The sequence below is a fragment of the Panthera onca genome, chromosome B4 (assembly GCF_046562875.1).
Source record: "Panthera onca isolate mPanOnc1 chromosome B4, mPanOnc1 haplotype 2, whole genome shotgun sequence".
NCBI classification, from domain to species: domain Eukaryota; kingdom Metazoa; phylum Chordata; class Mammalia; order Carnivora; family Felidae; genus Panthera; species Panthera onca.
Genome location: NC_138345.1, coordinates 69,592,676 through 69,616,264, shown reverse-complemented (window position 1 = coordinate 69,616,264; position 23,589 = coordinate 69,592,676). Strand labels below are relative to the sequence as shown.

Below are 23,589 nucleotides of genomic sequence, written 5' to 3'. Positions count from 1 at the left end.
AATATATTATACCCAGTAAACAAGAACAGAAAGCTACAAATAAGGAATATTCTTGGGCAAACAAAGGAGCTCTTGGAAAAGAAAAATAAGAGAAGAAACAGAAGCCATTCATTGGATGTCTTGGAAGCTGCTATGTAGAAAGTTTCCTAGAAAGTAAAATAAAAACACTAAGAAATGTAAAACAGGAGAGAAAAGGTAAGAAAAGTGGAAGTCTGGTTCAGGGATCCAGCATCTAAGTAGGAGGAGAAAATGAAGGGAAGAATATCATCAAAGAAATAATTCCATACATTTTCTTGAACTGAAGGACATGGATTTCTGTATTGAAAGTCCCACCAAATACCCTGTGCAGTGTTTGAAAAGGCATATACCGCAAGGTGATTTGAAGGTAATTTCACAGAATTTGAGGAACATAAAAGGTTTTACAACCTTCCAGAGAGGAAAAAACAAACAGGTTTCATGTATAGGATGAAAAATCAGAGTGACAACACTAAAAGCTGGAAGACAGCAGAGCAGTGCCTTCAGAATTCTCAGGAGAAATCAGTTCTGGCATAGAATTCAGTAGTCCACCATAGCGTTATTTGAAGTTAAGGGTAGATAAATGAAATAGCAGGCATGCAAGGTTTCAACAAGTTTACCTCCCATGGAGAGAGTGAAGATAGAAGGTAATAGGGGCGCTTGGGTAGCTCAGTCGGTTGAGCATCCAACTCTTAGTTTCTGCTCAGGTCATGATCTCACAATTTGTGAGATTGAGCCCCCATATCTGGCTCTGTGCTGGCAATGCAGAACCTGCTTGGGATTCTCTCTCTCCTCTCTCTGCCCCTCTCGCAACTCTCCCTTTCTCCCTCTCTCGCTCAAAATAAATAAACTTTAAAAATTTTTTGAAAAAAAAAGTTTAACAGATAATGCCTTTTCAAAAGAACAAAAAAGAAATCAGAGTAATAATATCTCTGTGCTATCCAGAGTAAATGGAGATAAATAGTAAAAGAGTAAAAAGCATGAATGTGGTTGCTTTGGGGAAGCAAAATAGGAGAGAAACGGGACTGATGTTTTTCAAAACAAGCCTTTTAGAATTGATTTAAAAAATTTTTTTAACATTTATTTTTGAGAGACAGAGACAGAGTGCAAGTGGGGGAGGGGAGGGGACGGAGACACAGAATCCGAAGCAGGCTCCAGGCTCTGAGCTGTCAGCACAGAGCCTGATGCGGGGCTTGAACTCACAAACCATGAGATCATGACCTGATTTGAAGCCAGATGCTTAACCAACTGAGCCACTCAGGCGCCCCTAGAATTGTTTGATTTTTAAACTATGTGCTTCTATAATTCCAATGAAACTAAATTTTAAAAAAAATTTAAAAAATGCAATCAGCCAAGATGGGCAAAAAAACTTTGTTCTCATTTTAGTAATGTGGATCTTTCAATTTGATAAGTCCTTTGACAACATGTAATAGATAAATTGTTCAGATTTAATTTTAGCTCATCAGCCCTTGAATTTCCCAAGGTGTTTCTGTTGGTCTGCATGCGTTAGTGGAAGTGTTCTTTGTGGCAATAATTAAGCTGTATTTGGATAACCATTTCTTATGGGAACACTGACAAGAGATTCAGAAGAAGAAGAAGAAGAAGAAGAAGAAGAAGAAGAAGAAGAAGAAGAAGAAGAAGAAGGAGAAGGGGAGGAGGAGGAGGAGGAAGAGGAGGAGGAGGAGGAAGAGGAGGAGGAGGAGGAGGAGGAACAGGGTCTTTCTTCAACCTCGGAAGAACCATAGATAAGAGAACTACATGGTGGGGGATCTAATAGTTTCTTGGAACACTCAAGAGGAAAATGTGAAATGCAGAAAATAAAAGGTTCTAAATCCCAGAATAGAAGACATAGTTTCAGTTGCTGCAACCTGAAACTAATTGCTTTTATTAGATCATTAATGTTTCGTGATTTGGGGATATATTTGTATACCATACAACTGCTGGACTATTTTATTGCAATGATGATGCCTCAAAGGATTTTGAAAAGCGGCAAATGCATTTTGGAATGGTTATGGTTGGGAGCTGTTGCGCGTACCAAATTGAATAGCTTCCTAACATACATTGGATCCATGTTTTACTATGTAATGATTTTTTTTTTAACGTTTATTTATTTTTTGAGACAGAGCATGAACGGGGGAGGGTCAGAGAGAGAGGGAGACACAGAATCTGAAACAGGCTCCAGGCTCTGAGCAGTTAGCACAGAGCCCGACGCGGGGCTCGAACTCACGGACCGCGAGATCGTGACCTGAGCCGAAGTCGGACGCTTAACCGACTGAGCCACCCAGGCGCCCCTATAATGATTTTTTAAAAGAGACACATTACAGCTTTGAGAGAGGCATGAAAAATGAGGAAAGCATTGAAGATATATACAAATCTACAGGGAGTAGGTCGTGCGTTACTTCAGGGCAAAGAGCAGCTCTTCATGTTTACACCCCAGTGCCCGGCATGGCTGCCTAAACACATTCATGTAACAAATACTGAGTACCTACTATGCACCAGGTTCTGGAGCTCCGTCAATGGACAAAACTGATAGAAATCCTTTTGTTTGTGGAGCTTAACATACCTAGTGGTGCAGGGGGCGGGGCCGGGGGCAGGGGCCAAACAAAATCATCATGTAAAATAATAATCTGTCAGATGGGAAGAGGTGCTAATGAAGATAAATAACTCAGGAAAAAGAGATAATGAGTGTGGGGCAGAGAGAGGGCAGGGGATGCATTTTAAATAGGATCGGTTCACTCAAATGTTGAAATTATTTGACATTAAAAAAAAATCCATCCGTGTCTCTCGGAACTTCGTCTGAACTTTTTATTTGGTTTAGAGTAGGACCATTTTGTTGGGCATTTAAGCCCCTCGTTAGGGTTGAAGCGAAGACAGGAACCTAAAAAGAACTAAGGCCAGGGTGCTGGCAAAGCACAACCCCAGTGAGGGCAGAGCGATCCTATGAAGGAGACCCAGGTAGAGTCCAGTTTCATAGAGCTCACAGTCTTTCCGGTCCTTAGCAAAGCCACCAACCTCTTTGCAAAATACAAAGGATTCCCTATAATCATGGGAGGTTGTTTGCTTGTTTTGAAAACACCCTTAGGATCCTAGAGTGTACAAAGCACAGGCACTAACTTTGAAAAATAAAGAAAAGCTTACAACTTAACCTTTGATCCAGAAGAGATCCCTGTTTAGCCTTCTTTTCCCCCTTTAGTGTCCTGCTTCCAGCATCCAGGTGCCTGAGTTTCTTTGAAATAATACTATTTATATATGTCTCTAATACACATCCCCTCTGAAAAGGCTGGGGAATCTCAAAGGTCAGCTTTTAAATCATTTTCACAGATACTGGATTTCCATACCTCTTCCCCGGTGGACCCTGACTTGGGAAAATAGGCATTTGTTTTTGATTTTCAGAGAAGTTAGACAAACAAGGCCGGCAGGTCAGAGCCTCCGCCACGAGGCCAGATCCTCAGAGGGAATTCACTGAATTCTTCTTTCTGTTAACCATATACCTGCAGGCTTCTCTTTGCATCTTGCAAGCCAGTATAGTCTTTTATTCTGATTTTTATCCCCGTCTGCAAAATCCGCGTGGACACCTGCAGCTTATTCTGGGTTATCAGCAGACGCATTTCTTTCTCCTCCTTCTCTCTCCCTTTCTAATTATGTGTGAGGATGCAGCCCCTGAAGCTGAACTGCATTCCCCCTTGCCCCCTCCCAACAACCCCAGCAGCTTCCTTACCCCGGTAGAATAATGAGACTCTGTCTTTTGAGAACACAGCCTCTGAAGTAAATGGTGTTTAAACTGAAGTTTTCCCCTGGCTTTATTGGTAAAGACAGAGAGTCCTGGACTACTCTGCAGGCACGGTGCCCTTGACTATCCTGCCTGGCCTTTGTTGTGCGATGAGCTGTTGGAAGGTGTGTGTAAACATCACAGTGAGGGGCAAACTCAGGGCATCCCCTGTGCAGTGCCTGCTTCTTTTGAAGTGTCTGGTGATTATACCATTGTCATGCCAGTTGGAGGCATCCTTTGTTTTACAATGGCAAAGTTCTGAAGCGCCAGCTGATAAGACTTGGGACCCTGGTGTGAAACCGACCCTTTGAACTAGGAAGGATCTTTTAAGATAAGCAGGCCTTGGCATTTTTATCACACAACTTTTTATTAGAGCTCTTAGGAGCAGGTTAGTGTCATTGCTAGACATGTAAATAAAGGTTTTTCAAGCTCTTCTGGAATAACACAGACACAGGGTATGGGCCCCTTTCTTCCCAAAATGCAAGCCTTCCAAGTCACCATCTCAATGAAGATTTGGGGGGACAATAGCATCAACTTGGAGGGTTTCATTTGTTTACACATTTTAAAAAGTTAATTATACCAGGAATAAAATACAGGTGAAACCCAATTAAAGAATTTTTCAAGAGAATGTTATGCTTTCCAATAGAGAAATGATTTTGATGATCTTTCAGACCAAAAGGCACGAATTATTTCTTAGGAAAGGTCATGAGTACAATAGGAAGCAGAAGAAAATAGAATAAATGGTAGTCATTTCTTAATTGACTCTAATATCCTGAGTGTTCCACATCTTGGATATTCTCATAAAATTAATTGCATTCATCATTCAGCCATTCAGTCACTCAACAAATCTTTGTCAGTCCCTGCCTGGCGGGTGTCAGGCTAGTTCTTGGAGGCAGGACTGAGCAAAACAGTCCTGTCCACCGTCCTCAGAAGTCTCCCAGCCCTGAAGAGACTGCAGACATCACACAGGTGATTAAAGGCTGAACGGGATATAGTAGGGAAGTGACAGGTGCTTTTTGAGTTCCTTAGAACTTTCTTCTGGTGTGTGCTTTAAAGAAAGAATTTGTTTCCTTTTTCATCAGTTCTGTGAGAATTTCCCCATTTTATGTTCAAGTTTGCTTTCCATCTTTCCCTTCATGTGAGCCTAAATACATCTCTAGACAGTTTCCCAAAATAGAATTTTCCATTTCAGACTAAGAAGTTGCAGATGAGTTAAGAGATTTAGGGTACATGCCTGGGAACTTTCATTTGCAGTTCTATATAGTCTAAACCCTAAAGACAAAAGAAGTCAAGAAGGATTGTTGTGGCTGCTCAGCCTTCCAGGCAAATCCCTGTCTGTGGTCTTCTCTGTGAGAGCAGTGCTCACCACCAGCAGGCTGTTGCTTTCACCTAAGTGCAGTTGTTTCTACTTCACCCCTCTGGGGTATGGCAGTGAATTTTAAAACAGCCTTTTGGTTTAAAATGGCCCCTTGTGTATACAGCTGACCTCCATTCTTAGGTTTTCTAGACCGAAGAAATCAGAGAATTACAGGGTGTCACAGTGAAAAGGCCTCAGAGATCATCTATCGTTTTGTGGATGAGAAACTGAGGCCCAGAGGGGTGGGGTACAGGTCTTCCAGGCAGTCGTGGGCAGAAGCAGATGTACAGTGACAAGCCCGGTCCCCCTCCTCATCCCAGGCTCAAGAGTAGAGCACCACAGCCTTCCTATGGCCCTGAAAGTGCACCCACTCGATGCTTTTTCTCTCTTAATGCTCTTGGTACTTCTCTGCCCAACTGTGTTTTAAGCCAGACAATTTTGAGACATTTCCCAAATGTTTAACCTAAAGCAAATTTCTCTCTATTATTTTTCCTTTAAACAAACAACAAACAAATAAACAATAAAGCTATTTATAATAGCTCTCTAATGAACACACAGAGCTCTAAAGAATAAAGCTATTTCATGCAACGGTTCTCTATCAATGAGATCCGTTGGTGGGTTTTACATTTCTAATTTGGTATATATTATATACCTATGTATAAAACTGTTGAGCCCAGACCAATAAAGGTGATCCTGAAAACTGTAGTAGGGATTTACAGATTTATTACCACTTGCCTTTTCCCCCTCCAAACAGTAGCTCATTTGTGGGAATTACATTACACATAATGTTCAGACATACTTCAGTGTTAAGCCAAAAAAAGTTCAAGGTAATGGTACAGGATATTCTAACAGGAAAATATGTTGCGCTAAGATTATTGCCATATAATAAACTTCATAGTGCCCTTAAGCAGTATGAGTATGGAGGGTCCTTTATAGAAATAGTCCAGGGCCAACCTCCCACCCCCTTCCCCTTTTCCTGTTCCCTCCCTCAGAACCACATTCTCCATACTTTTCATTTTTCGCTATAACCAGTACAAAAGAAGGACTATGATCATTTGGTGAATTTTTAAAAATGTAAAAGGTGTTCTTAATCATCATTGACACATACTTTCATTTGTTTAGACAGTTAACTTTTGTAAAACTCCAAAATGACAAATTGATGGATTAATTCAATGAGATTGACATAATTGCATTTCATATCCTGATAAAAATCACACGGGAACAGGAATTGTAATCTAACCCTGGGATGTATCCTCAGATATGTATTTACCTTGTTCTCTGGCTAATGAGGAAAAATTAATACCGTCAATACTGCGAGGCAACCCGGTGATAACCTCACATGTCATCTGTCACGTGACTGGCCATGAGCATCTTCTCTTTCCACAGATGTGGCTTTTGAAATATCCATCAGCATCATTTCAGTTCTGCCTGCTTGGTGCGTTTGCAACCTTCATTGACTGGTGTGGTGGGGAATGGAGGTTAGTTCCTCCAGAAGAAGTCTTCCTTACGGCAGGCAATATAACAATAGTGGCAGAAAAATTCTCCCATGAGATAAGACAAATCAGAAAAGCAAGAGAAAAATCTGTAGTACTGGTGCAAGAAGGAAGGAAAAATACTGTAGCTGCGGAGAGCCAGAGACACAATTGTGAATAGATTGGATTGTTGGTTGTCACTTCGGGGGAAGCAGCAAGTTGTGGCAGAAGGTAGTACTCCCTAAGTGAATTAGAGTTTGTTTAGTTTGGAAAACTTTAAACACGGTCCCAGCTTATGTCTGTAAGGGTCATGTGATTTACTGTTTTTCTGCTTTGTCTACACTACTCGATCTGCTTAGTATGTTCAGTAAATATCCCCTGACCCCCCACATGACATGTGATCTGCCTGCTATGTGTCTATGTGCTGGGACACTTGTGAACACTCAGAACTCAGGAGACGGCAGCTGCCGAGGAGCCTTCAAGCTTCAGCAGCCCTACCCACCAGGACAGCAGTTAATTTACATCAATGGGAAGCTTGCCTCAAAAGCTTCAGGAGGGGCGCCAGGTGACTCAGTCAGTTGAGCATACGACTCTGGATTTTGGCTCAGGTCATGATCCCAGGGTCATGGGATCAAGCCCTGAATTGGGCTCTGTGCTGAGTGTGGAGCCTCCTTAAGATTCATTCATTCATTCATTCTCTCTCTCTCTCTCTCTCTCTCTCTCTCTCTTCCCCCCCCCCCCCCCGTTCTCACACACAAACGCTCTCTCTCTCTCAAAAAAAGGGAAAGAAAAGAAAAAGAAGCTTCAGGGAAGTGAAGTTTACATGTAGGAAATGCGCTGTAATTACAAAAACGATGCATAATTAAAATTAAGCATTGGGGTGCCTGGATGGGTCAGTCGGTTGAACATCCGACTTCAGCTCAGGTCATGCTGTCACCGTCTGTGAGTTCAGGCCCCACGTCGGGCTCTGTGCTGACAACCCAGAGCCTGGAGCCTGCTTCGGATTTTGTGTCTCCCTCTCTCTCTGCCCCTCCCCTGCTCACACTCTGTCTCTCTGTCTCTGAAAAATGAATAAACCTTAAAAAAAAAAAATTAAGCATTGCATGTCCCCAAAATAATGGGTGTAAATATTACATCTGAAATGTCTTTACATTTCTTATTTTGTGGGTTTTTTTTAACCCATTCTACAAAAGTTGTTGAGAAACCATAATTTTTCAAAGGTTCTCTGGATAAAACCAGCAACACAGCCACACCAAAAGAACAGCTTCACTTAATATAATAAAAGAGAAGTTAACTTTCATTTGAGAAAGACATCCTAACTAAAGTGGGTCAAATCCCTAAAACAGCATTTATCCTTTCAGAGCTTTTCATGAACGAGATCTAAGGTTCACTCATCAGCATGACTGCTTCATGAGCAATATCAAAGACCTTGTGGTGTCCAGGTAGAATTTTCCATTGACTAACCACCCAATGAAAACTTCAAGTAGCTCCTCATTCTCACTACACAAATTTACCGTTATCTTAGGAGAGCTAGTTCACCAAAGCAAATGGTGTCCTATAGATCAGTCCTAAACCTGGTTACAAGTTGCAGTTACCTAGGGAGACAGGAAGAAAGGCAGATTTCTGGGTCCTAACTCAGACTTACTGAATCAGCATCTGTAGGGAACAGTCCAGGCATCTGTATATCTTAAGGCTTTCTAGGAGATTGCCAGCCAGCTCAGCATCAGTAGCGGTTTAATCCACAATGGTATAGATAACCTAATTCCAATCCATAATATGTAATGCCAGGTACTCTTGCCCCATTCTACAAATAGAACTTTTAATCCATGGAATAGATACTTGTGGAATATCTGTTCAGGACAAAACAGTTCCACCTTCACTGGGAATTATTGGCCTGCAGCCTACAAAACACACACACCCCAGCTCAAATCCATCTGTCCCCATGGATGCATGGTCAAGGGTGGATTCCAGGCAGTCATGTTGGATTCTAAGCCCAAAACCTGGGAAGTGACCATTTTTGAATCTCATACACTAAGGAGCCACAGAGTCCTGTTTTTCAAGGAGAGAAGCCTAAAGCATTAACCAGACAGAGGCAGGGACAGAAAACGGAGGGAGGATATTGTTTAGACTTCTGAGGGATTCCATTTCTGAATCGCAGCCATTTTCTGAGGCTCAGCTACATTCCTGCCCTGTGTTTTCTGAGAGACATTTCTGTATCCCTCCAGGAAACTATCACTCCCCACCCCTTTTCTCCTTAAATTAGTTGGGTTTCTGTTACTTGCAGCCCTAAAGTCTTAACTAATACAATCCTCATTCAGTATTTTCAACATAGTCCAGAGCACGTTAGCATCCTGTACCTACGGAGCTTGCATCCCCCCAAAAGGGAGAAGTAACCTGTCTGTGGAATCAATTCCAGAGTGACCTTCGTTCTGTTCCTATTTTCTGCCCAATAATGTGCTTATTTTGGAGGCAGGTACTCTTTTGTTCCTCGTCAGAACATTCTCCTTAAAGACACTTGAATTATAACAGAGCGATTTTCCCACTCTGCCCACGAAATTCATTTCCTGGCACCTCTCCCAGGACTCCTGTCCAGGAGACGCGCCTCTGAGCCGATCCTGGCTCTGTTTTCAGAAATCTGCGCTCAAGTGTTCCCATCCCTTGCTTTTTAAGTACCCTCATATTGTATGATGTAGACTTTTCCGAAGACCCCACTTTTCTTTGCATCTCATTTCCCTTTTTAGAAAACCATCAGCAGAATTGATACTTCAGTGGGATTAGTATTTGGAACTTCTAAAATCCACCTATGGTTTTTGTGAGCAAGTGGGGTTTTGTGTCTGATTTTTTTTTTTTTTTTTTGCCATGGACTCAATTTAAACTAGGTGTTTGTCTCAAACCTCTTTTTCCCAAGAATCCCCTTTGTCACATAATTCAATAACCAGAACCCTCTTTTGAATCCATGCAGTTAGATAATAGGAGGACCACAGAGAGGGATCTGTGGAGGCTACAGGAACCACAGACCTGACCTAGCCTTCATCTCCCTGTCAAGTGAGTTAAGGTATGAAGAAGGTGTTGGGGTTAATCAGAGATGCCCACAGCTGAGAATTACCCAGCAGTTGGGAATATTCTGATGCGTTTTGATTATTTCAGGGATTCATTTTCCTATAAGACTCAGAAGAAAAATTCACTTGCATAATTTCTGTTACTTTTTATTTATTTTTGGTTGTCTGGTCCTTTCTGCAGAACAGATATTGAAGCCAGTGGCTCTTAATCTTTTGCCTTGTGTGTGTGTGTGTGTGTGTGTGTGTGTGTGTGTGTGTTGCATGAAAGCTGTAAATAGGCCATCTCTTGTGAGGCCCGTGTTCCTTTCTCGGCAGTTCCTTAGCTAAGATCTGCATTGTGATCATCCATTTGGGGAAAATTCCAAGGGTTTTAGTGTGTCTTAATTTCTTTACTACCCGGTACTCCAAAGAATCTGTCCCTCTGTGTAAAATGAGTGTGAGGGAAGTCTGGACATGCTCATCCCAGGTGGGAGTAACTCAGCCCAGGACTTTACTAGATCAGTAACAGGTGTGAAGTGTTGTCAAAAGGCTCTTCTCTTTGACAGCTGAATTGAGCCATAAAATTTTTGAATAATTTATGCACGTCTGTGGAAGCCCAGATATAGATTGTTAATCCGGGGTTCAGAATGCCCTAGTGTCGATTTCACAGTAAAATCCTTAAAGTTAATTTTTTAATGTGTCTCTTATCTTTGGTGTAGGTGAAAATACTCAGATCGCCCCCAAGTCAAAATTAGTTTTGTAAGCTATTATCCATGGTCTCAGCATCTTCTGATTGCTTCAGAGTTTATCACAATCACGTGTTTCAGTTTACATTTTAAAATATTACAAGATGGCCAAGACTGGGGTTAAGAAATCTTCAAAACATCTTTAATTTCGGTTTAACTGCTAAGTTGCATACTCTTCTTGTAAGTTGGATTCTTCCCCTCCAAATTAAAAAAATGAAAAGAAGAAAAGAAAAGGAAAAAAGGGAAAGCAACATGCCGTTTGCTGTACTCATTGCTCCTCCTAGCCTGCCTGTTTTGCATTAGGAGGTTATGGAAACCTAAGACTGAAAGGTCCATAAAGAAAACCTTCCAGCAAAGGAAAGAAATAGAGAAAAGAGGCATCTGAAACTTGGCCCCTTTCCCCCATCTGCCCTAAAAATACATTCCAGAACAAAATGTGAGTCCCTGATAGTTGGAAATAGAAAGAAGAGAAGCAAATATTTTTTTTTTAAATCATACTTCTTAAGTACTGTGGTTAAGTAGTCCCTAGTTTTGCCCTTAAGAACTATCTAAAATGTAAAACCATCTGGGAAAAATCATACAGAACTGTATATGTCCATTCATTCCCAGGTCATTCTGTAAGTTAATTGTTGGTTCCTCCCCTGTTCAAGACAAGAACTGCCACCAGGAATCTGCCCAGTGAGGCTCGTAACTGCCATCCCCGTTGGCAGATTCCTAGCAATAACATGGCAGAGGCCTCAGCCCACTTTCTCTTAGTTTCTCCTAGCAATGTTAATAGTAAATATTTTCCTTATAATGCCCAGAAGATGTGCAGTCTAGGTAGCACACGAGTGGTCATCTGGAATTCTTTTTCCCCTTATAATTCTACTATAAATTCGTCTTTAATGTTTATTCATTTTGAAGAGGCAGAGAGACAGAGCGCGAGCGGGGGAGGGGCAGAGAGAGGAGACACAGAATCGGAAGCAGTCTCTAGGCTCTGAGCTGTCAGCACAGAGCCCGATGCAGGGCTCGAACCCACCAACTGCGAGATCATGACCTGAGCCGAAGCTGGACACTTAACCGACTGAGCCACCCAGGTGCCCCATAATTCTACTATAAATCAAATTTGTTATTAGGTAGCATTGGCATCATACTGCCAGCGTTCCTATTACAGGTTTTTAAGAATTGCAAATATTTATGTATGCGATCATCATATTTATTCTCCTTAAGAACTCTCTTAATTAAGCATGAGAAACAGCGTGACATTTTTCTGTAGATTTTAATTTGCCTGATAGTGCAAAAATAATATGGTGCACTTCATGAAAGCTCTTAGGGATCACAGTTGCGGGTTCGAGAAGGTCATCTTAAAGGTTCTTGGAAAGTGATCAGTAAGTGTTGCTTGTGCAGGAATTCACCTTCCTCTTTTGAGTGCTGGCTCCATTTGAGAGGTTGTCTAACCATATCATTGGATTCTTTCAAAAAAAAGCGTTTGACTTGTCAGAGGCTAAAAACATGATATTTCATAAAACTATTTTCTTTTTTTTTAATGTTTACTTACTAATTTTTGAGAGAGAGAGAGAGAGAGAGAATGTGCATGAGCAGCAGGGAGGTCCAGAGAGAGGGAAAGAGAGGATCCCAAGCAGGCTCCATGCTGTCAGTGCAGAGCCCCTTGGGGGCGGGGTGGGGGTGGAACTCACAACTCTGAGATCATGAGACCTGAGCTGAACCTAAGAGTCGGACACTTAACCCACTGAACCACCCAGGCGCCCTCATCAAACTATTTTCTCATGATACTTCCAGTCTTCACTAAGTTGCTCCCCCTCCCAAACATACTTTTTCCAAAGGAAAAGGGAATCATTTCAGTGATTCCTCGAATCTGGTTAGAGTCTATTGAAAGAGAAGCTAAAAATTCAGAAATGGTTGATAATGGAAATCTGGTTTGGTCCATTACGTAAGCAAAAATGCAGTGCGCCGTCTTAAATTGGAACTAGCGTTTATGTTAAGGAAAAATGTTTGCCCCTCAGTGGGAAGCAGATTGTCTTTACAAGCCTCTGTGATGTCATATGAGTCCTCATAGTCTCCCATTATTTGGGCTCATCTGCAAGAAATTTTTACTGGGGGACATATTGGCAATTAGAATTGCCCAGAAATGCTGCCAGAGTATTAATTCTGTTGTCTTTGTTTTTCATTTGCTGCAACTGAACCGAAGGACCTTAGTATAAATATGTGTACATATACATAATGTATTATGGTTCTGGGAGTTGAGGTGTAATCAGTTTTGTCTGACACATCTATTAATGGCTGTATTATTTCAGTGCCTTTTGCCTTGAGCATGTGAGATGCGTTCAGAATGGGTTACCCACAGACTTCCAAACGGGACCATTCTCACGGTTTGCTCTTTGTTCAGCGTGATCTGCCTGTAAGTTGAGGAGGTGATGGTTGGGCTGCTGAACCCATCCGAGAATGAAAACCTTATTTGAGTAAGAGCTTAGTACGCCCTGACACTGGTAAGGACTAATGGGCGACAGAGCCACTGTTATATCTATGACCTTCAGATACAGGCCACTTTTGTTGTATTGGAACAATAAAACAGACTTTGCATCTATAGAAATTAAAATGGTGCAGTGAACTGCTTCAAAAAGCTGACGGTCTCATTTGTCTGAGGATCTCTAGGGCTGGGGGCTGGGGAGTCCAACTCCTTTAAGCTGTACGACTCTGGTCCTAGAGGCCAGCGAACTGATGTATTGTCATTGAACCCCGCTAAGTGACTCACAAGTACTGCTTCATTTCAACCCAAAATAACATGATACTTAAAATTTCTAGAATTTTTCTTCCTACTTTCTGATGATGTTGCTGAGGGACAAGTTGGGGAAAGCAAAGCATTTTATTTTGCTATTTATAAAAAGCTCTGCTTTAAAAACAAACAGGCTTTGATGTCAGACTGGGTTTTGAATCTGGGATCTTGCACTAACTTGCTGATGATTAGGATGGTTGAGCAAGCTGCCTTAACTTTTCTCATTTGTAAAATGAGGAATATACGATTTACCTTATGCTTTTACAAGGACTTTAAAAAAGATATTTGTACAGGATTCAACACAGTGCTCAGCAAACAAGTCCTCCCAAAGTTATAGCTGCTGTAACGATAATAATAAGGGAGATTCATTTGGCGTTACTGGGTTCTTCCTCAATATATAACCACAGAAAATGTAGTGACATCACCCTGTATGTCAAAATGACGCACAATTCTGGCACATACTTGATTCCTCAGTCTATCCTGATTCCACCACTCTCTTGAAGTTACTGATAATTGGTTGAAATGCAGGCCCTATAGCAGGTACTCAGTGAAACGGTATAAGACAGAGCTCCCATTCCCTCAAGGGGGCTAAGGATGTTCACAGCCTCCAGATCCACTCAGACCTCACTTTTATCCCTGACAAACAGCTTCTTCACCACGATCACCTTCAGAGAAAGATTTTCCTTTGAAAATCCTGGTTTTCTTCTCTTTCTAGACCAGCCACTCCCAACCCTAACCCTAACCTAATTGGAACCTAACTTCCAATTTCACTGCTCCTCATTCTCCGGGGTTGATGGCATAGATCTTCTATGACTTTACATTTATTTTTGTGTCTTAAAAATTCTTCAGTGTGGCCCACAACAGGCCGTTAATGATTTGGTTGTGTCTTAAAGGGTTGGGTTTGGAGCTGTGTGCGTGGGCGTCGGATCAGACAGTTGCGCACATGGAACCCCAGGTCATGCCAGTGCAGGGAGCAATATGTCAGCATCTGACTGACAGGAGAAGAGTCCACTCCTGTGGCCTGGTTCCTGCACTTTATCAAAATCACAGTGGTTGCTCCAGCAAACCATCTTCATTATGCTCAGTCCTGTGAAATAACAGTGATGGGGAGATGGTGCTCTCAAGAAGCGTCTGCTCTAGACACAAGACCGACATACTCAAAATTGTGACAACTCAAGAGAGGGTATCGTGTGTTGTGGTCTCCATTGACCCGGCGGTCCATCATGACTGTTTCACTGAACTGTGTGGGGCTGAGCTTGGCAGGAGGAGAATGAAGGCAGTTGGGATAGCTCTTTGAAGGAGCTAGAAACACCAGAAGGTCTATTTCTCAAAAATGTGTCTCTTCCATACACTGATATTCACCAAAAGAGTGGCTCCAGCCCACCCTTATTGGTGTAGGCGCTGAGTGGAAAGGAACGCTTCTGGGTTATCTCAAAGCTGTGTGCCAATAAAAAGAAAATCACATCACTCCAGTGGATACCATTTTTTTTATGTTTATTTGTGAGAGGGAGAGAGAATGAGAGAGAGAGAGAGAGAGAGAGAGAGAGACAGAGCACAAGTGGGGGAGGGGCAGAGAGAAAGGGAGACACAGAATCCGATGCAGGCTCCAGGCTCCGAGCTGTCAGCACAGAGCCCGACCACACGGGGTCGAACTCACAAACCGGGAGATCATGACCTGAGTCGAAGTCAGACGCTCAACCTTCTGAGCCATCCAGGTGTCCCATACGATTTCTGATTAGGAAAGAAAATAAGCTGTAATTTGGGTGGTGGGACTCACCTGAATAAGGTGGGAGTCTAAGGACATACAGAGGGTCCTGCAGCAGTGGATGCACAGCCTAGAAGCCCTTGCTCAGGGAACATCTCCCGGGCCCACAGCAAATCATGTCCTGAAGTAAGGTAGCCGGCAGATCACAGTGAGTGGCTAGACAGAGCCCCAGAGAGGGAACAGCCAGGTTAGGCAAAGGGTCATGAAACAGCACGATATGGCTGGAAGCCAGCAGTTACAGAGTCCAGGGTCAGGTAAGACAGGTGGTGGTGACAGAGCTGGAGAAGTCCCCAGGAGCTGACACGGAGGCCTTCACTGCCAAGAAGCCGTGGAGATGTTGGGCAAACTGTGAAGAAGGGACTTTAAAGCAAGATGAAGCTGGTCGCATTTGTGGTGGTCAAGTGAAGGAGAATGACTAGAGAGGAGACGGTGTGAGGAAATGAGTCAGGCTCCTGTGGTAGCCCCGAGTGGCGGTGGCCACAGCCTCGGAGGGAGGGGGGACAGAGCCAACAGGGAAAGCTGAAAAGACACAAAGACCTGATAAGTGAGGGTAGGCAGGCAGGAGGGCCTGTGATGATTGGTTGGTGGCTTACTCAGAGTATTGGTGGTACCAGAATGAAACAGGAACAGAGGAGGACATCAGGTGTTGGTTTGGAGGTAGGTGGGGCACATGATTTAGAAGTTTAAGCTTTCTGGAGCGCCTGGGTGCTTCAGTCAGTTGAGCGTCCTACTTCTGCTCAGGTCACGATCTCGTGGTTTGTGAGTTCGAGCCCCACATCAGGTTCGCTGCTGTCAGCACAGAGCCCACTTCTGATCCTCTATCTCTGTGTCTCTCTGCCCCTCTCCTGCCATCTCTCTCTCTCTCTCTCTCTCTCTCTCAAAAATTAAAAAAAAAAAAAAAAGAAAAGAAAAAGAAATTTGGGCTTTCTAAAGAGATTCCAGGTTAGCCAGGTAGTGTTCCTATCAGATCTCATAAGCCAAAAAGAATAAATGACCTAAGTGATGATAAACTTCACAAGATTGCTTTAAATATTAAAACTGAAATTTTTAACCTCAAATTAGTTGACATACTTTTTTTTTTTAAAACAAATACAAATAAAGAAAAACAGAATCAATGGACTGATCGTTGAGATATAAAAAGGAGTACTGTATGTGCAAGGTCTGAGTCAGGTTCTGTGGAGAATTGAATGTGAACAAGACAGCAAATATTTATTGAGAATCCTGTATGTACCGGGCAACGTGCCTGATACACCAGGCCTGTGTATCTATCACTAAACAAAACAGACAGGCTCCCTGCCCTTCGCCCCTCTAGAATTCAGTGTAAACTCAGTGTTGAAGAGACTACTGCTGTGAGCATAAAGGACAAAGGAAATATTAAAAGTAACTTCTATCAAAAGGCAGTTACTCATCTGGAACTACGCGATTCAAGACCAATAGAACAATGAGAATTCCAAATCCTGTCCCTGGCACAATCTAATTAAAGCTTGTAAACCAGTCTCCACTACAAAATCACCTCGCTTAAATTCCCACGGTTGCAGAAAGGGACTTGGGATCTCAGATAAGATAAAGAAATGTTATGGAAAACTTTGCTGACCTTTTTCTTTTTGGCAAGAGGCTTCTGGCTGCTTGAAACAATTCTTTGCTGACACCTCTCTAAGAACACCTTGATTAATTCAGCACACAGTAACAGTGTTAAAAGCTGGCATGCCTTTGTTGGTCCAGATTCTCCCTTGAGGAAAATCAACCATTTTAGTTGGTGGAGAGTTTAAATAGCGTGAGAAAATACATAGGTTTGCAAAATAGCTTTGCATATGTAGTTCATGAAATAAAGCAGCAAATGCTCCATAATTTTAAAATTTAAGACAAAGCAGTATCTATTATTTAGATGTTTTGTATAAAACATGAACTGCGAGATTGTAGACCCCCCCACTTAACATACCAGTGTCATTTTCAATGCCATTTTGACCTTTGTAGTAGGAGTTGGGTATTTCTTCTACATAGATTATCTTCCAACCTGAAAATCATGTGCCTGTTTCTTTCACAGTGATGGACTCTGAGCTCTTTAACACTAGGGGATGTAAATGCTGTGTTTTAAAGGTGAATATCAACAGGAAGATAAAGTTTGAGCTTAGAAATGTAAATCCTGGGCATCGGGATGGCTTATTGGGTAGAAAGTGTGACTCTTGATCTCTGGGTCATGAGTTTGAGCCCCACGTTGGATGTGGAGATTACTTAAAATAAAAAAATGTAAATCCGTCAGGTCACCTTGAGTTTGTCTCCCATGGGCAGTGAAAAGTATTTGCTATTTCAAGTTAGAGTTCACATCGAGGCTAAACTGTCGGTTCTGTTTCAAGTAAACTGTGGGAATGTGGATTCATTTAGGAATGTCCGCACCCCATCTGCCTCCCTAACCCCCACCATACACAACGGGCCGCCACAGAGTCCAGTTCCTTCACCCTCAGACACATGGTCTGGTTTTCTCTGCCCTTGACTGCTGAGGCAGCTCCTAAGCTCTTCCCATCTAGCTTCCCTGCACTGCTCTTTCTGCCCTCCCTCTAATTAGCGCATAGATACAATCAGGTACCTCTTTGCTTGAACTTCTGTGGCTCCCATTGCCCCTAGAGTAGCTTAAAGGGCTGCTTTCCTTTGGGCACAGTCTCCAGCCCCTCCCTCCTACCTTCCAGTCCTCCTATCACATTACCATGGGCTTACCAGGAGCTGCTCCCTCCCTTGGTCCTCAGGCTTTGATTGGCTCAACCTGGCCGAGGGGCCCTGTTCCCTACCCCCAACTCCACTCCAGTAATTACCCTGATCAACTCCTTCTAATCCCTAAAGGCCTGGATCAAAGCTTCCCCCACCTCCACACTTCCTTGATCTTCCAGAATGGATTGATCAGCATTTCCTCTTATTCCTTTATTAGAATTTTAACCACCCCTCTACAGTAGTGTAATCACAGTGTTGCATGTTTCAAAAAATGAAACTCTTTGCCCCGCTCATCTTGTGTATTTTCCTGTGCCTTCTTTTTGAAGTAAATCAAGATACAAAGAGAATATGAAGTTTAGAATAGGAAATCCTTAACTCAAGGGGAGGGAGGACCTCGGTGTGACAGTATGGCCCTTCAAGAGATATCTTTTGAGTCAACCGAAGAATAGATCAGTGACTCAGCGGATGGATGCAGGAGGCCTCAGTTGGGGCAGCTCCTGAGCCAATACTTGTGAGTCCTTGGGAAGGTAGGACTGTTGCAGCCCCTTCCCAAAGTATTGTCAATAAATGCAGCAGGGATCTCACTATTAAAGTTTGTGACTGACAGGAAGATACAGGAGGGGAATTATGTGTTCATGTCTTTTCCCATATCAACTAATAATTAAATCAGGAGCACCACTTTCGGCTTCAGAGATTTTCTTCCTTATGGTAATACTGTAGTATCTTCTCTTTATTGTTTCTTAACCTGTAAAAGTTTTATTTGATCCTCATAAAAAGAAAAACGTTATAAATAGTATGAAAATACATTTATTTTACAAATGTAAATTAAAAACTGATACAGTTTCCTATAATTTGCCTTCCCTTAGAAACCATATTAATGGTTTGGTATTTATGGTTTTGGTATTTATAGTCCTCTAAATAGTTTTGCTGTGCATATACTAGCCTATAGCAATGCAATCATACTACAAAATGTGTCTTTATGTCTTTGATATCTTTATGTTATAGATCTGTCAGTATTTATCGGAAAATTAATTCTTCGTTCCTTAACATGTTGGTAGTGAAGTCTGAGGAATGTTTGTATTAAACCACAGATCTACAGGAGTCGAGAAAGTTGAAGAACTTAAAGCCAAGGTGCTTGAATACTAGTTTAATTATCTGTCCATGAAAACTAACACACATTTCCTGGGTGTGGGGAAGGGGCATTTCAGAAAAGGTGGGAGAGGGGGTGGGCAAAGATAGCTGCCCCATTTTTACTGCAAGTTGTAAGCCAGAGCACGAGTGAAATGAAAGGATCTGATGATGCCCTGTTCTCCCTCCCAGCCTGGGCTGTGGACTCCAGACATCACAGCTGGAAACACCTATCTGGCGTTAGTGTCCTAACTAGCTATTATTGAGTTTTTAAGAGACTCAGAAAATACTAGAACTGGTGGAGGCTCCAGGAGCATCTAGTTTGAGGTGAGGGAGCCTGAGGGCTGACCTGGAAGCCCTTGCTGGGGGGAGCGGGGGGGGGGGGGGGGGGGGAGGGGGCGGGAGAGGGGTAGGTATTTGTGGGAGGGGTTTGGGGAGAAACCAACCCTGAGCTTCAACGGAACACTTTCCCTTGCCTCTGTTTGTATACTGAGGTTCCTATTTTAGTTGAAAAATGGATTGTGTTCCCTCTTCCAAAGTTCTAACCATTGACCTAGCCCCAAACACTAGCATTTTTAGAAATGAAAAAAAACCCGAATACCTTAGAGAAGTGATTTATCCCAGTGTGACAGAGCGAGTAAAATTGACAGAGAAGAGACATTTCAGTCTCCTGAGAGCCCAGCACATCAGGGTACTTGGATGGAGGAGTCACATCGCTCTCAAAGGAGGTACGAGTTGGGGGAGGGGACGGACAGGAAGCTGGGAGGGTTGGAGTAGTAAATCTAAAGAGGGATTGGGTGTAGAAAATGTTAAAGAACCAGTGCTCTCTAATCACATTGCTTTAAATATAATCAAAGGGCGAAGAGAGTAATTGGAGGCCTAGAGGAACTGTAACCTATTATAAAACACCGTAATGCCTGTTAACTCTAGGAAGAGCTGATATCTGCCTTGGGGCCCTTCCCAGGGGGAAGAAGGCTCTAGAGACTCAGCTAATGGTAACTAGAATTCGCAAATATATAGTAACCCACTAGGTATACCTGTCCAATCTAAGGTACAACAGAAATGTTTAAAATTAACAAGAAAAAAAAATTTTTACATAAACATTCAGTGGTGACAAGGATGATGAATTATTATGATTATTTTTTGAAAAATGATCTCATTTTTTAAAAAATCTGGACAAGATGTAGGATCCCATAGATTGTCATCAACTCTGTTGTCTGATTTTCCAATTAAAAAAATTATTTTAAAAGTCATTTTAATTAGAAATTACATCCTACATACAGGTGTTACTTGAGATTCTTTTAGTTACCTATCTCTTCATAGTCAGAACAGCCGAACTGCTGTCCTAGACCATGCTGTCAGTAAGACTAAAGCTGTCACCCTACTTAACATTACATATGCCAGCTGCCCCTCAGATTTACTGAGTGAGATGTCACTTGATGACTATTAGAGCCCTTGGTCTCTCTTCTCTATTAAGAAACTGAATCATTTAAATAGGCTCTTCCTAGATTTCTGACCTTTAGTTACAAATTCTTCCAAATGTCTGGGACCAAGAGCACCTCTTACTGTTCAAACTAAAACCCAGGTCTGTTTTACAAATGAAAAAACAGAGGCAAGGAACAGAAAAGACCTTAAGGTCACTATATACAAATCCCAGGAGAACCAAGAAATAGCACCAAGGTTTGCTTTATATTTTGTCATTTATCTCTTTCCTCCAGACCCGGTAAAGTTGGCAGGCATTTGACACACAGAGTGCTGCCTCTTTATTTCTTTGCCTTTGGCATTTTTCTGTTTTTTTGTTTTTGTTTTTGTTTTTTTTCCTATCATAGTCTCTTCCATTAGGACACTGTAGTTCAGTGTGGTTTTAGGTTAGAGACGGAGTTACTTGTCCAGGTATGGTATATCTGTAAGGCCTGAGAAGAATGTCCAAAACTCATTTGTTCATTTAACTCATGTTTATTGAGCTTGTCTGCTATGTGCCAGGAGTGATTCTAGGTGCTGAGAATACAGTAGCGAATCCTGGAAGTCCCCGCCTTCTAGGGGAAGAGAAAGAAAGCGAACATGAACAACTAGGCATATAATAATGTCAATCAGAGCTAAGAGCTATGATGTGAATAGTGCAAACCAGAGGAAGGGATGACTTGGGGGATTAGGAACATTGCAGAAGGCCTCTTTCAGGAGGTCACAGTACAGCAGAGACCAGGATGGGATGAGGGAACCAAGTCCTGTGAATTTCTGGGCTTCCTTTCTCAGCCTCCCCTCAAGTGTGATCTGCAAGCAATGAATATTCCACCTGGCTGAAACAAAAGGGTGCTGGTTGGGGGCCTTGCTTCCCATCCTGCATAAGTTCACCCTTGCCGATAACAATGCCTTTCAGACCAGACCAAAGTCTGTTGCATTCAGTTGGAACATTAGTAAAAGCTTTTAACTCTCTCCAAAGTGCTTCAGCACTAAAAACACTGACAATAGGCAATAAAGCTGACAGTACCTGCTGAAATTGTAACAAACGGTATTTACAAATAACGGCCTTAGAGGAAGCACACTTAACAATGGCTGACATTTAATACTGATAAGTGTTGCTATCGGTTTGTGGCCTTGGCTGATGTGTAGCTGCCCTTTGAAAGCTGTTTCCGGGGCGTCTGGGTGGCTCAGTCGGTTGTGCGACCGATCATGATCTTGCGGTCTGTGGGTTCGAGTGCCGCGTTGGGCTCTGTGCTGACGACTCGGACCCTGGAGCCTGCTTCGAATTCCGTCTCCCTCTCTCTGCCCTTCCCCCGCTCACACCTTTCTCTCTCTCTCTCTCCCCCCACCCCCTCAAAAGTGAATGAACATTAAACAAATTAAAAGCTGTTTCAAAAAGGATCCACCTGGCTTAAAGCATTGGTCTGCTGATACTTCCTTTATCATAATGATATGATAGTTTAGGATTTCATTTAAGTCTATGACTGACTGCACTTTTGTCCTATAGATGCTGTCAGTTGATGATGTCCCTGAGGAAGCCCAAACAGAATGAAATAGGAAAAAGGAAATCTGCCCTAGGTCTTCACGGCTAATTTCACAGGTCCAGGGAGGAAAGTGGTAACTTTGGAAGTCCTCCATCCACCCTCCGCAAACCCCCACACAACCTGAGGGCCAGAGGAGCTCTATATCACACCTGTTGAGAAACAGCCTTCAAAACTAGACCCTGAATTGGCCAAAAAAGTCTATTTGAATCACAAATCCTGTTGTTTGAAGCGGTATTTCCAAATTACTCTACCAACAGAGCCACAAATTTTTTGTCTCTGCCACTTTAAAGCAATAACTTAAAAAGGGAGCTTCTCGGCAGCTGCCATGCTTTAAGGCAGAGATAACAGAAACTGGCTACAGAGTTGTTGGCTGCTCTATTTATGGCAACTTGTTTGTGTATTTTTAAATCACAGTTACAATGGACTATTGTTCAATTGAATAATACTGTAGAAACATATATGTTACAAATCACTCTCCCAAGGAATCCTGGTGGTTCAAGGATTCTTTTTTTTTAATCTTAATAAAAAGGTAGGATACCTAAGGAACCAGTGACCATTTTAAGTTGCTTTTATTTAACAGCACTTTATAAACTGACACAACTCTTAAGTATTTAAATAATGCATCTTTCTCTCTCCCTCCCTTGGGATTTTATCACCTTGTGATAAGACTATTGTAGATATTAAAACGTGTAGTTCAGAAGACATCCATACCTCAGGTGCTGATTATACTAATCTATCATTTCTTTTTTTGACTTGCTTTGAGGCACTGTTTTTGCTTCTTTTGGTCCTTTCTGTAGACAATTAATGCCAAACTTCACTTACTTTCAGTGTATCTAGAAATAGCTCAGAAACAAGATTGGTCTTTTAAGTGTGAGGCACCTTCTTGTGTTTGAATAATGATATTCACTTAACCTGTTTGTAAAAACTCTTATGTACTTAAGTATATCCCAAGACCTGGCACCATTTCTTTTGCTGTTATTTACCGATAAAAATAAATCTCCTGCGCTAAGCAGTAGGAATCACTGCGAAATGCAGGAAAAGTCCGAAGAAGAGAATTCTCATGTTAATGAGTCCTTCCAAGTGAGAACTTGGTTAAACGTGCCATTTGCTGACATCATGTTTATGGGGCTGAGTGGAGATGATTTCTTTAAGAGTTGGCCTTGCATAATTCTCCTAGCGTTTTGTGGCCCGCGCGTGCACCTGCGGGAGGGGGAAGTTTACATAAGCGTCCTGGGGTATTTGCATCTCAGCTGCTCCTCTCACTAGGGCTCCTGGGAATGGAGCGGGCGGACGGAGGTAAGGGGCTCCAGCCGCGAGGCTGGCCAAGTGGGTGGGTAACTTTTCGAGGAATAATGTGCGCGCAGGACCTGGTGGAGACCTGCCAGGGGCACGGTCAACAGTGACAGTTCCTGGAAAGCTGGCGGCCGCGAGACCAGGCTGGGCAGGCGCCTCCTGCGGACGGGAGCCGGGAGCCCAGTAGGGCTGCGATTGCGAGCCGGGAGGCCGGCCTGCGGCGCTCCTTAGGAGGGTGGGACCAGCAGGAAGCGAAATGGTTACTTTTTTAAATGCGGGCTCTGGTTACTTTTGAAGCTCGCCGGCCGCGGGCGCAGAGCGGACACCGGGATTTTTCTCTCTCGGGTGGAGGATTCTGGAGGAACGCAGAGCTGGGGGGTGGGGGATGCGGTGGCCTGGACGAGGCGACTCAGACACGGGGGAGCAGAGTCGGCGACGCTGGCGGGGACAGAGGGTCTCCGGGGAGCTAAGGGACCTTTTTGCCGCCCTCCCCCCATCGCGGCTGGTTAGGGAGCTGCAGCCGGT

At 42.8% G+C, this 23,589-nt stretch overlaps 1 protein-coding gene across 5 annotated transcripts in view; it reads left to right on the top strand.

Annotated features, from left to right (window-relative positions):
• PRICKLE1 (prickle planar cell polarity protein 1) overlaps positions 1-23,589 on the top strand; it is a 112,112-nt gene that overhangs the window by 68,763 nt on the left and 19,760 nt on the right. For 2 of the 5 annotated variants that reach the window (XM_078449940.2, XM_078449936.2), the window contains exon 1: positions 23,206-23,587. The exons of 2 other annotated variants lie outside the window; for them this stretch is intronic. The gene's annotated coding sequence lies outside the window, so the exon portion shown is untranslated. Of the gene's footprint in view, positions 1-22,964; positions 23,068-23,205; positions 23,588-23,589 lie in introns of those variants that run through there. One more of the 5 variants, XM_078449937.2, reaches the window with a different exon arrangement.